We start from the raw sequence: 13,361 nt of genomic DNA, 5'->3' as shown, positions 1-13,361 counted from the left end.
AGGGTTCATTTTGGTGGATTTTTGCTTTGATGAGTACGTTGTGTCTTTCCACATATTTTGATAACTTTTAGTTGAAAGTCAATTTTATTCAATACTAGAATGGTACTCCAGCTTGTTTCTTGGGACCATTTGCTTGGAATTTTTTTCCAGCCTTTTACTCTGAGGTAGTATCTGTCTTTGTCACTGAAGTCTGTTTCCTGAATGCAGCAAAATAATGGGTAGTGTTTACAATCCAGTCTGTCAGCCTATAATTTTTTATTTCCAATAATGGGATTGAGTCCATTAATGTTGAGAGATACTAAAGTCCAATGATTATTGCTTCCTGATATTTTTGTTCTTAGAGGTGGAATGATGTTTTTGTGGTCTCTTCTTCTTCTTTTTTTTTTTTTGTGAGATTAGTTTCTTGATTTTTCTTGGGCGTAGTTTCCTTCCTTGTGTTGGAGGGAAACAAAGAATCAACAAAACCAGGAACTGGTTCTTTGAGAAAATCAACAAGATAGAAAAACCCTTAGCCAGACTAACCGGAGAGAACAGAGATAGTATCCAAATTAACAAAATCAGAAATGAAAAGGGAAGATATAACAACAGAAACTGAGGAAATTAAAAAAAATCCATCAGATCCTACTACAAAATCCTATATTCTACAAAATTGAAAAATCTGGATTAAATGGACAATTTTCTAGACAAATACCAAAGTTAAATCAGGATCAGATAAACCATGTAAACACTCCCATAACCCGTAAAGAAATAGAAGCAGTCAGTAAAAGTCTCCCAACCAAAAAAGCCCAGGCACTGGCATAGCCTCACAAGAGACAGCTATATCTCTTCTGCCGCAGCCGCCGCCATCGTCGGCGCTCTTCCCTGTTCACCTCTGACTCTGAGAATCCGTCGCCATCCTCCACCATGGTGAACTTCACAGTAGATCAGATCCGTGCCATCATGGACAAGAAAGCCAACATCCGGAACATGTCAGTCATCGCCCATGTGGACCACGGCAAGTCCACCCTGACCGACTCCCTGGTGTGCAAGGCCGGCATCATTGCCTCCGCCGGAGCTGGGGAGACGTGCTTCACTGACACGCGCAAGGATGAGCAGGAGCGCTGCATCAGAATCAAACCCACCACCATCTCCCTCTTCTATGAGCTCTCTGAGAACGACCTTTCATTAAGCAGAGCAAGAATGGCTCGGGCTTCCTCATCAAGCTCATCGACTCTCCAGGCCATGTGGACTTCTCTTCAGAGGTGACAGCTGCCTTGCGTGTCACCGATGGAGCTCTGGTGGTGGTGGATTGTGTGTCTGGCGTGTGTGTGCAGACAGAAACGGTGCTGCGCCAAGCCATCGCTGAGCGCATCAAGCCTGTCCTGATAATGAACAAGATGGACCGGGCCCTGCTGGAGCTGCAGCTGGAGCCCGAGGAGCTCTACCAGACCTTCCAGCGCATCATGGAGAATGTCAACGTCATCATCTCTACCTATGGCGAGGGCGAGAGTGGGCCCATGGGAAATATCATGATTGACCCTGTCCTGGGTACCGTAGGCTTTGGTTCTGGCCTGCATGGCTGGGCCTTCACCCTGAAACAGTTTGCGGAGATGTTTGTGGCCAAGTTTGCAGCCAAGGGCGAGGACCAGCTGAGCGCAGCCGAGCGTGCCAAGAAAGTAGAAGACATGAGGAAGAAGCTGTGGGGAGACTGGTACTTTGATCCGGCCAATGGCAAGTTCAGTAAGTCAGCCAATAGCCCAGATGGGAAAAAATTTCCCCGCACCTTCTGCCAGCTCATCCTGGACCCCATCTTCAAGGTGTTCGACGCCATCATGAACTTCAGGAAGGAGGAGACAGCCAAGCTGATTGAGAAGCTCGACATCAAGCTGGACAGTGAGGACAAGGACAAGGAGGGCAAGCCATTGCTCAAGGCTGTGATGCACCGTTGGCTGCCTGCAGGAAACACCCTCCTGCAGATGATCACCATCCACTTACTGTCCCCTGTCACTGCACAGAAGTACCATTGTGAGATGCTGTACGAGGGGCCACCTGATGATGAGGCCGCCATGGGTATTAAGAGCTGCGACCCCAAAGGCCCCTTTATGATGTACATTTCCAAGATGGTACCAACCTCTGACAAAGGCCGCTTCTATGCCTTTGGTAGAGTATTCTCTGGGATGGTGTCCACGGGTCTGAAGGTCCGGATCATGGGCCCCAACTACACGCCTGGAAAGAAAGAGGACCTGTACCTGAAGCCTATCCAGAGAACCATTCTGATGATGGGCCGCTATGTGGAGCCGATTGAGGATGTGCCCTGTGGAAACATTGTGGGGCTGGTCGGAGTGGACCAGTTCCTTGTGAAGACCGGGACCATCACCACCTTTGAGCACGCTCACAATATGCGCGTGATGAAGTTCAGCGTTAGCCCTGTCGTCAGGGTGGCAGTGGAGGCCAAGAACCCAGCTGACCTGCCCAAGCTGGTGGAGGGGCTGAAGCGGCTGGCTAAGTCTGATCCTATGGTGCAGTGCATCATTGAGGAGTCTGGAGAGCATATCATTGCTGGCGCCAGTGAGCTGCACCTGGAGATCTGCCTTAAGGATCTGGAGGAGGACCATGCCTGCATCCCCATCAAGAAATCTGACCCTGTTGTGTCATACCGGGAGACAGTCAGTGAGGAATCCAACGTGCTGTGTCTGTCCAAGTCTCCCAATAAGCACAACCGGCTGTACATGAAGGCCAGGCCCTTCCCTGATGGCCTGGTGGAGGACATCGATAAGGGTGAGGTGTCTGCCCGCCAGGAGCTCAAGGCACGTGCTCGCTACCTGGCCGAAAAGTATGAATGGGATGTTGCTGAAGCCCGCAAGATCTGGTGCTTTGGCCCTGATGGCACTGGCCCCAACATTCTCACCGACATCACCAAGGGTGTGCAGTACCTGAATGAGATCAAGGACAGTGTGGTGGCTGGTTTCCAGTGGGCTACTAAAGAGGGCGCTCTCTGTGAGGAGAACATGCGTGGTGTGCGGTTTGATGTTCATGATGTGACCCTGCATGCTGATGCCATTCACTGGGGAGGTGGCCAGATCATCCCCACAGCACGCTGCTGCCTCTATGCCAGTGTTCTGACCGCACAGCCACGCCTCATAGAGCCTATCTATCTGGTGGAGATCCAGTGTCCTGAGCAAGTGGTGGGTGGCATCTACGGTGTCCAGAACAGGAAGCGCGGCCATGTGTTTGAGGAGTCCCAGGTCGCTGGTACCCCCGTTTGTGGTCAAGGCATACATGCCTGTCAATGAGTCCTTTGTCTTCACCGCTGATCTGCGATCCAACACCGGTGGCCAGGCCTTCCCCCAGTGCGTGTTTGACCACTGGCAGATCCTGCCTGGGGATCCTTTTGACAACAGCAGCCGCCCCAGCCAAGTGGTAGCTGAGACCCGCAAGCTCAAGGGCCTGAAAGAGGGCATCCCAGCGCTGGATAACTTCCTGGACAAACTGTAGGCAGCCTGATACTGCCACACGCTGCACAGTGCCCACCCATCAGAAGACACCTTGAGACTGTCCCACAGTGCTCCTCTAGAGACTGCTGGGGCCACCCTGACATCACTCAGCACTCACTTGCTACCAATTCTATTTATTTCGGAATTACAAGGCAGCGGGAATCTCTCTGCAGGCTGGACTGGCAGGCTGTGGGGTGGGCGGGACACGGCTCTTAACATTTTCAGAGGGAAACACGCAGATGTCCAAAAGTCTAAATAAATGAATTCAGAGGTTTATGGGGTCCATGGCCAAGTGGAGTTTCCCCAGAGAGGGAGGTGGGGTAAGTGCCTCCAGGAAGACAGGCAGCCTGCCTTAGACTTTGCAACCCGGCTGTGGGAATCATTGGAGTAATAAACTACAGTGGTTGATCCGAAAAAAAAAATAAAATAAAAAAAAGAGAGAGAGAGAGAGAGACAGCTATATCAGGGTCCTGTCAGCAAAATCTTTCTGGCATATGCAACAGTGTCTGCATTTGGTGGCTGATTATGGGATGGATCCCTGTGTGTGACAGTCTCTGGATGGTCCATCCTTTGGTCTCAGCTCAGAACTTTGTCTCTGTAACTCCTTCCATGGGTATTTTGCTCCCTATTCTATAGAGGAATGAAGTAGCCACACTTTGATCTTTCTTCTTGATTTTCATGTGGTTTGCAAATTGTATCTTGGGTATTCTAAGTTTCTGGGCTAATATCCACTTATCAGTGATTGCATATCAACTGGGTTCTTTTGTGATTGGGTTACCTCACTCAGGATGATATCCTCCAGATCCATCCATTTGCCCAAGAATTTCATAAATTCATTGTTTTTAATAGCTGAGTAGTACTCCATTGTGTAAATATACCACATTTTCTGTATCCATTTCTCTGTTGAAGGACATCTGGGTTTTTTCCAGCTTCTGGTTATTATAGATAAGGCTGCTATGAACATAGTGGAGCATGTGTCCTTATTATCAGTTGGAACATCTTCTGGGTATATGCCCAGGACAGGTATAGCTGGATCTTCCAGTCGTACTATGTCCAATTTTCTGAGCAACCACTAGACTGACTTTCAGAGTGGTTGTACAAACTTACAATCCCACCAACAATGGAGGAGTGTTCCTCTTTCTCCACATTCTCACCAGCATCTGCTGTCACCTGAATTTTTGATCTTAGCCATTCTGACTGGTGTGAGGTGGTATCTCAGGGTTGTTTTGATTTGCATTTCCCTCATGATTAAGGATGACAGAAGCAGCTTTTCAAATGTCTTTATTACATTGCAATTACATTTCCTTCTTTCTCCAATGACAAAGTCTGTCTGGAACTGTTTCCCAAAAGATTGGAAGCCATTTGTTTCCCACTGTTACTTCAGTTCAACTGATTCGGCAGCATCTTGGATGGAACCTGAGGAGAAGTGCTCCTCTGCTGGTGCTCATCTGCTGGTGATTCACAGCCAGGAAGAGCAGGTGCATCCTGGGAGAGAGTGGGTCCTGGGTCCAGCAAGCTATCTGTTTCTATGAAGTGGGAGTTTTGTTGATTTGGGTGTTAGTGCTGTGGAAGAAGGCTTTCCACCAGATTGGCAAGAATGGTGACTTCATCCTTTGCCTTCTACACCTTGGTTCCAATTCATTGAAACTCAACCCTAAAGGAACCAAGGCATGAGAAAATGCAATAAAGGAGGCTGGAGAGAAGGATGAAATATTTCTAATTGAAAGACCTGTTTGTGGTTTCAGCACTATAATGCTTTCTATAGTACCAACAGCGTAACAGAGAAGGGGGCAGGGAAAGAGGACCCAGTGTGGAGGATCAGGGCCAGTCATGGGAAACCAAATAGCTGAGGTTTGAATGGAGAATGGTTAGATGTACCCAATTCTCTCATGCACAACTGTCAAAAAATGGTGTTGGTGAAGAAAAGAGGGGGAGTGAATCTGAGATGAGGATTCATTATAATCATGGACAGAGACTGTTTTCAGAGTCTTGATAACATGGGGGGTGAGTTTGACTTTGTCCCGATCATCAGAGAAGACATGCACTCCTTTGAGGAGTGGGAGAGAAGATAATCATACCTGGAGGGAGGGATACTCCTGTGTGTGTATGATGTCATATGATAAAAATGTAGCAGTAAGTGAACAGGGAAATATGCACCATCATCTTCACAGGAACTCCCAGAGTGCTTCAGGATAGATTCCATGTTGTACATAACAAGCATCCTACACTAAATCCATATGATACTAGTGTCCTTTAATATCAGAAAGAAATATAGCACAAGTTTCACTATTTTATGCTTGTGTTGAAATGGTTCCTCTCTGTCTGCTCATGGTATTAATGTTCCATTTTGAAGCCCAATAAGAAGACATTTATCGAGTACATAATGTAAAGGGATTTGCTGTGGTCACTATGATGGCTTCTAAGCCTTACATACTTCCCTGTAAAAGACTAATGCTTCAATGCTTTTAACACATATTCCTTTATATAAAGTATGTTTTCAATCCCAAGTGAGATGTGTGTCCAGGTGATTTTTATTAATCCATAGAATAAGAATGAATCTGACTTCTCTAAAAACAGAAGGCTAAGACATGTTCAGCTTCCAAGGAGCTGTGGTTCTTTTATGATCCTGGACCCACACATGATGAATATAAGAAGAAACTGAACAGAATTACAATGAATTAGAGCCAGTCCCTTAGGATACACAAATGAGAAATATTTGTTATTACAGCCACTTGGATAGTGGAATTGGCTGTGTCTTAGTTTAGTGTATGTGAGATATGATAGCTTTACACATATATTTTGCTATAGAGAGAATTTGGGAATATCATGCTTAGTGAGGTAACCTAGTACTGAAAGGACATGTGTGGTCTGTACTCATTTATAAGTGAGTAATAAAAGTTATAAAATACAGGTGTCATGCTACACTTCACAGGCTCAAAGAAGCTAAATAAGAAGGAAGGCCCAAGATTGGAAGTTTGAATCTCACTTAGAAGGGGAAATAAAATAATCACAAGAGGCAGATGAAGGGAAGGACCTGGGAAGAAGGAGGAGAGGGGAGGGAAATGGATGATTCAGGATCAGGTGTGGGAAAGGACAGGAAAGATGGCCATATGGCCATGAGAATGAATGGAAATCTGCAATGGATGGGGGTGGGGAGTTGGGAGGGCATCTCTAGGATGAGACAGAGACCTGCAATAAGGGAAGTGCTCAAGATCAGAGTGGGTGATCTTAGTTGTGACTCACTGTACTGGAGACATGGAACTTGAATAACACAGTGCCTGTAGTCAGGAAGGAACCCCAGAAGAGCTATAGAGACACCAACCGACCCACAGGTATTTCAACCCAAAATTTATACTGTCTACAAGAATTGTAGGAATAGGGGATGGAGCAGAGACTGAGGGAATGATCAGTCAATAACCAGCCAGACCTGAGACCCATTCCATGGTCAAGCACCAATCCATAACACTATTTATGATACTATACTATGTTATAGTTGCAGACAGGACCATGTCCTCTGAGAGCCTCCACCCAGCAACTGACTCAGACAGATACAGACACCCACAGCTAAGCATGGTGAGGAAAGTGTCCATATGTGGCCACTTCTCGTGGTGACTCAGAACCCCAAATAGTTGAGCAGAGGATCCCCATGAAGGCCCAGTTAGCACAAAAACCCAGCATAGAGGGATGGAATGTGGGCTGAAGTGTGATTAGTCTTTGATTGTTTTGGGGAGAGAAATAATCACTTAGAATGGCATGACTTTTATGTAGTTAGATGATGTTTTAGTTTGCATTTTATTGCTATGACAATAAAGCATACAATGTTAACTCTTTTTTTTCCCCAATTTTTACACCTTTTAAAATTTCCTGTTGGACCAGATGTCTGGTTCTATTCAACTGTACATCTCTTTTCTGCTGATTATTCATTCAGAGGAAGTTTCTCCTCTTTGCATTATTTTTTTCCCTTCTTTTTAATGTTTTTTTTAGATTTATTTTTATTTTTTATTTTTTAATTCGGTATTTTCTTCATTTACATTTCCAATGCTATCCCAAAAGTCCGCCATACCTTCCCCCCATCCCCTCCCCACCCACTCCCACTTCTTGGCCCTGGCATTCCCCTGTACTGGGGCATATAAAGTTTGCAATACCAAGGGTCCTCTCTTCCCACTGATGGCTGATTAGGCCATCTACTGATACATATGCAGCTAGAGACACGAGCTCCAGGGGTACTGGTTAGTTCATATTGTTGTTCCACCTATAGGGTTGCAGACCCCTTCAGCTCCTTGGGTACTTTCTCTAGCTCTTCCATTGGGGGCCCTGTGATCCATCCAATAGCTGACTGTGAGCATCCACTTCTGTGTTTGCTAGACCCCAGCATAGCCTCACAAGAGACAGAATAGCTAACACTGAGAGAAGATGCTACTCTTCAAACCTACCAGTTACTTCTCCAAAGAGAAAGCCAGCAGATAGTGCTCAGCCTTCCATGTAGATCTGGGTTGGGATGCAGAGACATAGATGGTTGAAAGAAGTTTAATTTATCTTTTACTACTTTGTGGGTTCTTCTTTTTTCCATTCTTTTTCCTCCTGTATCCCCTCTCCAAGTTTTACCTCCTATTATTAGATAAGAAAGAAAGAAGGATATAAGGGAGAGAGGGAGGGAGAGAGGGAGGGAGACAGGGAGGGAGAGGGACAGGTAGTTTTTACCAAGACTTTCTTACTGGAACAATCTTACAGAGACAGGTTGCAGAGATTACAAGCTAGAGGCAAGTGAAGACAGAATGAACTAGAGAGTGAGAATGAGATAGAAGATTAAAACATATTGCCAGAATTCATTTGAGATCAGGCAGAGCAATTCAGTCAGAAGTCAAGAGAAGCCAGTTTGAATAAGTCAGGTTTGAGAGGTGTTTAGGCCAGAACAGCTGAGTTGAACCAGCCAGTGAGAGTTCAGAAAGAACTAGAAAGGCTTGGGAATGGCTCTTATGTCATCCCCTCATCTGAGGAAATAAAAACATTTACATAGAGCAACTATTAGTAAACTCTAACCAACCTCCCTGAATGACCAACAACTACTAACCCCCATCTATTGGGGAGCTAACATTTATGCATCATCTGAAGAATTTTCAGAATTCCAAATGTCACACAATTGCAGCATCTATTTGCAGCTGGCAAGATGATGCCCCTTCCAGGGCAAGAGGTAAATCATAGTTGTTATGGTCTGATTTCAACATTCAGAATAGCTGTAGCCATTTTGTTCCATGCCCGGGAGCTATTTTATATCGCTTCTGTAACAAGTCTACCAGTCATTGACACAGAAAAGTGATTTGCCTCAAGGACATGCTGGCCACATACCATGTTTTGTTCTTTTTGTTTGGACTGTTCCGCATGAGGTTTGCTAATCTTAAGAAATTCCTCAAAGTCTTTCTTAGGACTCCAGAAATCAAAGGTCAATATGAACTATTATGTCTGAAATGGTTTGAGTCAGAGTTGATCACCAGGCAGCCTTTCCTGCACCTACATATGGGGTGGGTCACTGTGGTTTTGAAGTTGACACTGAACAGTGGTACCAATAAACCAAGAAGTTATAATACTCATGCTCTGTTATCTCAATGTTCTGCAGTTCCCCTGTTTACCACCCATCCACCACTCACCTCACTTTACTCAGGACCGATCAGCTTAAAGGCTAGCTGATAATACTTTGGCTACTAAAGTGTACTGCTCCTCTTTTGCCTTTTAAACTTTTGAACCTGTTTATATATATATATATATATATATATATATATATTCTACCCTGAGAGCAGACAAGAACTGCACTTATGTCTTCTAGTCATTTAATGGTCCTGAATGTTCAGTATTAAGGTGTGCATTCATTATTCTTGATTAATTGAGATCAATGTTTGCTTCATTTGAGTGGCAATTACTGGAACCCGACAATGGTCAGCGGCTGCAAAGCAGCTTGATATCCCCACACCTGTGATTAAAACAAAAGTCTAGTCTTATAATATTTCTGTGTTTTTAAAAGAAAATAAAATTACTCAATTTTCACTACATATCCCACTTTCTGTTTTAAGCCATTAATTATGTTGTGTGTAGTGGGAAATTATAAACTTCTGCTCAGATCTAATCTTTATTGGGTTTGATGTTATTCACAGCTTTTGGATTCCTGTGGAAATATAAACAAATCCATGTCCCTAATGCAAAACTTTCACTGGTTTCCATTCTGATGTTAGCACATCCTTATACAGGATGATTTAATTCCAGTATATATATAATTCCAGTAAATATATATATATATATATATATATATATATATATATATTTTACACACACACACACATATATATACATACATATACATACATATACATATATACATACACAAACACACACACACACACACACACACACACACATATTTTTTTTTAACCTATATTGCAATGTTTCTTGGCTGTTGTTTCTTTCTGAAATGGTTCATTCATTTTTTTTTGCTGCAGTACCTTGAGCTCCAGAGGACATTTTCTGATGGTAAGAAATTACCCTATCTCTTTTGGACCTACATTAAATTGGGACAGTGGCAATGCTTGCCATATTACCTGCACACCCCTAAAAGTTGAGGTCTTCTTTCTGATTTATATTGAAAAGTACCATTGCTCTTAGATATGCTTTGATCATTAACATACTTTCCACAATTAATGCACCATGCATTTTGATATTTGAGACCTCACGCTATAGCTTTACCTATGATATTAGCATGGTACACATTAGAACCAATATTGGTCATATCCCTTATCCACTCTTCCATGGGTGCTGTCATGCTTTTAATGATCTCATAACTTTTTTTGGTGGGGGGGGTTGAGACAGGGTTTCTCTGTGTAGCCCTGGCTGTCCTGGAACTCACTCAGTAGACCAGGCTGGCCTCGAACTCAGAAATCCACCTGCCTCTGCCTCCCAAGTGCTGGGATTAAAGGCGTGCACCACCATGCCCGGTGATCTCATAACTTATTCGACATTCATATCTTCAAATGCCCAGGTCTCTCAAAACCTGCCTTGTTTCAGGGCTAATACAGCCTTGCTCTCAGCTGAGATTAATCTTTGTTACAGCAGCAGCAGCAACAACAATAAAAACAATAACAACCAGTGAAGGCTTCTCCAGAGCCTTGTACAATCTTAGTCAATAATGTGGACACTTTTCCAGGGCTCCTCAATTTTGTCTTAAGGTCTTAAAACTGCTAAGCAACATCGTTCTATAGTAACATCATCAAACCTGTTCTTATAGATCAGAGCATCAACCTTCACCCAGTTATGATATTCATTCCCCTAGCACTAATTCACTGTTCAATATTTGCTGTTTCTTCTGTCTGCCAGGTTAGTCATTGCAACTGTGGTCTAGCCTCCAATACTGCTGTTACTAATCCCTTCCAGTTTTGGGGAATAATTCTACTTTGAGAATCTCAGTTATTTAGAATTTGTTTTGCATAAGTTTAGTGCATTCTTATGAAATTATGGCTTCTTTAAAATGCATTAGAGCTATTATTTTTATGGGATACCATCCTATCTTCTCATAACCTTGTTCCTCATCATTACCAGACATTAGTTGTATAAGTTTTGGGAAAGCTGTAGTGGTCTATATCCCTGGGCTGCCCCTCTGCCCAGTCTGGCAGCACAGTTGGTTAGGAATTAACCCTTTCCCTCAAAATGGCCTGTTTCATCAGATTGTCCTCCTGCTTTTTCAGCTTTTTCTGACCCATCCACCCTCTGGCACAATTTCTTTCCTCATTCCTCCTGTGGGAAGTCTCCATTCTCTTGCTCAGTCACTGGGCCTGAGCCTTTTATGTTCTCCCTTTTCAATGATCCTTGCTCTCTTGTGCTTCCACCTCCACCCACAGTTTTTCCAGCTGCACAGCCAACTTTACAATACTTTCAGAAACAAAAGAATAGATTGACCCGTTTTGTTTACACCCCCTTTGTTTGTATTTTGTGCCTCCCCCCCCCCAGTTCGTGTCACAATTTTTCCAACTCCTCAGCCAGTTTTTCAAGTCTTTTTTGAAACAAAATATGTTGTGTCCAGCCAGCAGATCACAGCCTGGATTCTAGCCTGGAAAGGCATTTTGGAAACCTGGAAGAGAAGAGGGGCTAGGCGGCGAGAGAAGGGAATGAAGCTAAGACAAGATTCTGATCAAAGCTCAATTTTACTATTTCCAGACACTCAGTTATAAAGGAAGGGGGAGGGAACCCGATTTCCCGCCAAACAATCTCGGGGTCCAGTAGCAGGACGAACATGTGTGTGTCTCCAAGCAGCAAAGGCAGGGTCCAGCAGTAGGCGTGGCAGGACGAATGAGCAGGAAGCTCCACCCTTGAGCAAGCAGGTTCAAGCAGATGGGGGAAGGGAGACCACAAAAATATATGAAGAAGGAAAAGAAAAAATAAGAGAAATCCCTCTGGGAGTAAAGTAGAGATATCCCAGTGGTAGTAGATGCAATAAATGTTTTGCTGGATTCTTAAATACCCATATTTCCCCCCAACATTTCTTTTATGGCACTTGAAATCAAATTTTTTATTTTATCCTACAGGCTGAGTTGCCACTTGTTGCTACATTTTGGGTTCACCTTTTCCCACCATTTATCTCTGCTCCTCATCATTTCACCCCCATATAACTAGATAGGAGAAAGAGGAGAGATAGAAAGAAGAGGAAGATAGAGATCCTTGAATCTAATCTCTTGCTTGTTTCTTCTTTGAGCTTGACTACTAACAATCTGAAACCCCTCCCCCTCACAACCACTAACCACCAATTCTGCCTATCGGGGCTCTAGAATTCATATACTCTCTGAAAATTTCCCAGGATTCCAAACATGACACAATTGCAGAAACTTTCAGAAACTGGAATAATCACACCACCACCAGATCATGAGGTTAATTATCGTCAGCTGCTGTGGAAAGTCTGAAACAACCACAGACTACATGGTCTGAAACAACCATAAGAATATATATTCTTATATTTCTGTGTTTTTTAAAAGAAGTCAAAATTTCAAAATTCTCACTACAAGTTTCCTTGCAGAGGGTAGACCAGGCATGGGTAAAGAGTGTGCATGGTGGAAAGCTCACTGTGGGACGTTACTGTCTATTAAGGTAACGAGAATATCCATGCCTGGTTGTGGATGACCTGGCATTGGGTGTTAGCAGTCAAGTAGGATGAGGAGTGTATCTATGCACAGAAGGCAGAAATGGTGTCACTTTCAGAGAATCGTGAGGTGAGGATGCTGTCTGCTTGGTGGGATATCTCTGTGTCGCCTCTCAATACTTTCCAGGGTGATGAAAGTTTCTGCCCATCAAGGTGACCTTGGTGGTGTGCTAAAACCCCAGGGAGGCTGAGTGGAGTCTTCCCAGAGATCAGCACCAGGAATGAGAGCACATCCAGCTTAGGGTACATAGGCTTGACCTGAGGTTTGGAGTCCACCCAGAAAGTACAGGCCTCTAAGTGAAGTGTGAGCAACATTGTGGGAAAGAGATGGGGAGCATCCAAGAGATCATCACTTGGGAGTCTGAGATAGAGATAATGAGCATAGATTTGTTTTTACTCATAGATGTAGATTAGAAATGCCAAATTTGGGAAATAAATGAAACCTGTGGCTTTACATTAAAATGGGGGTAATAGTGTTAACCCATGGTTTTCAGCATGTTTGGATATAAAAGCAAAAGAAAACCAGTAAATACAAACTCTCTCTCTGTGTGTGTGTGTCTTATGCATGCACATGTTGTTTGATTGTTATGTGTAGTGTAACATGGAAGTAGCTAGAGGAGATTCAAAGAAGGGAAGTCTTTGGAAGAATTGAAGGTTGAGCATGTGGCTATGAGCTGGAAGATGTCTGTGGGAGTGACTCAAATGATTCCATCTCC

The 13,361-nt window shown here is 43.9% G+C and overlaps 1 pseudogene; it reads left to right on the top strand.

Moving 5' to 3' along the window:
• The first annotated feature begins 836 nt into the window (after positions 1–836).
• Positions 837–3,749, top strand: LOC147003826 (elongation factor 2 pseudogene; annotated as a pseudogene).
• Positions 3,750–13,361: the final 9,612 nt, after the last annotated feature.

The sequence above is a fragment of the Mus caroli genome, unplaced genomic scaffold, assembly GCF_978045245.1.
Source record: "Mus caroli unplaced genomic scaffold, Mus_caroli_1 scaffold_7, whole genome shotgun sequence".
NCBI lineage: Eukaryota > Metazoa > Chordata > Mammalia > Rodentia > Muridae > Mus > Mus caroli.
Note: the sequence above shows the minus strand (reverse complement) of the source record. Positions and strands in the feature narration are given on the sequence as shown.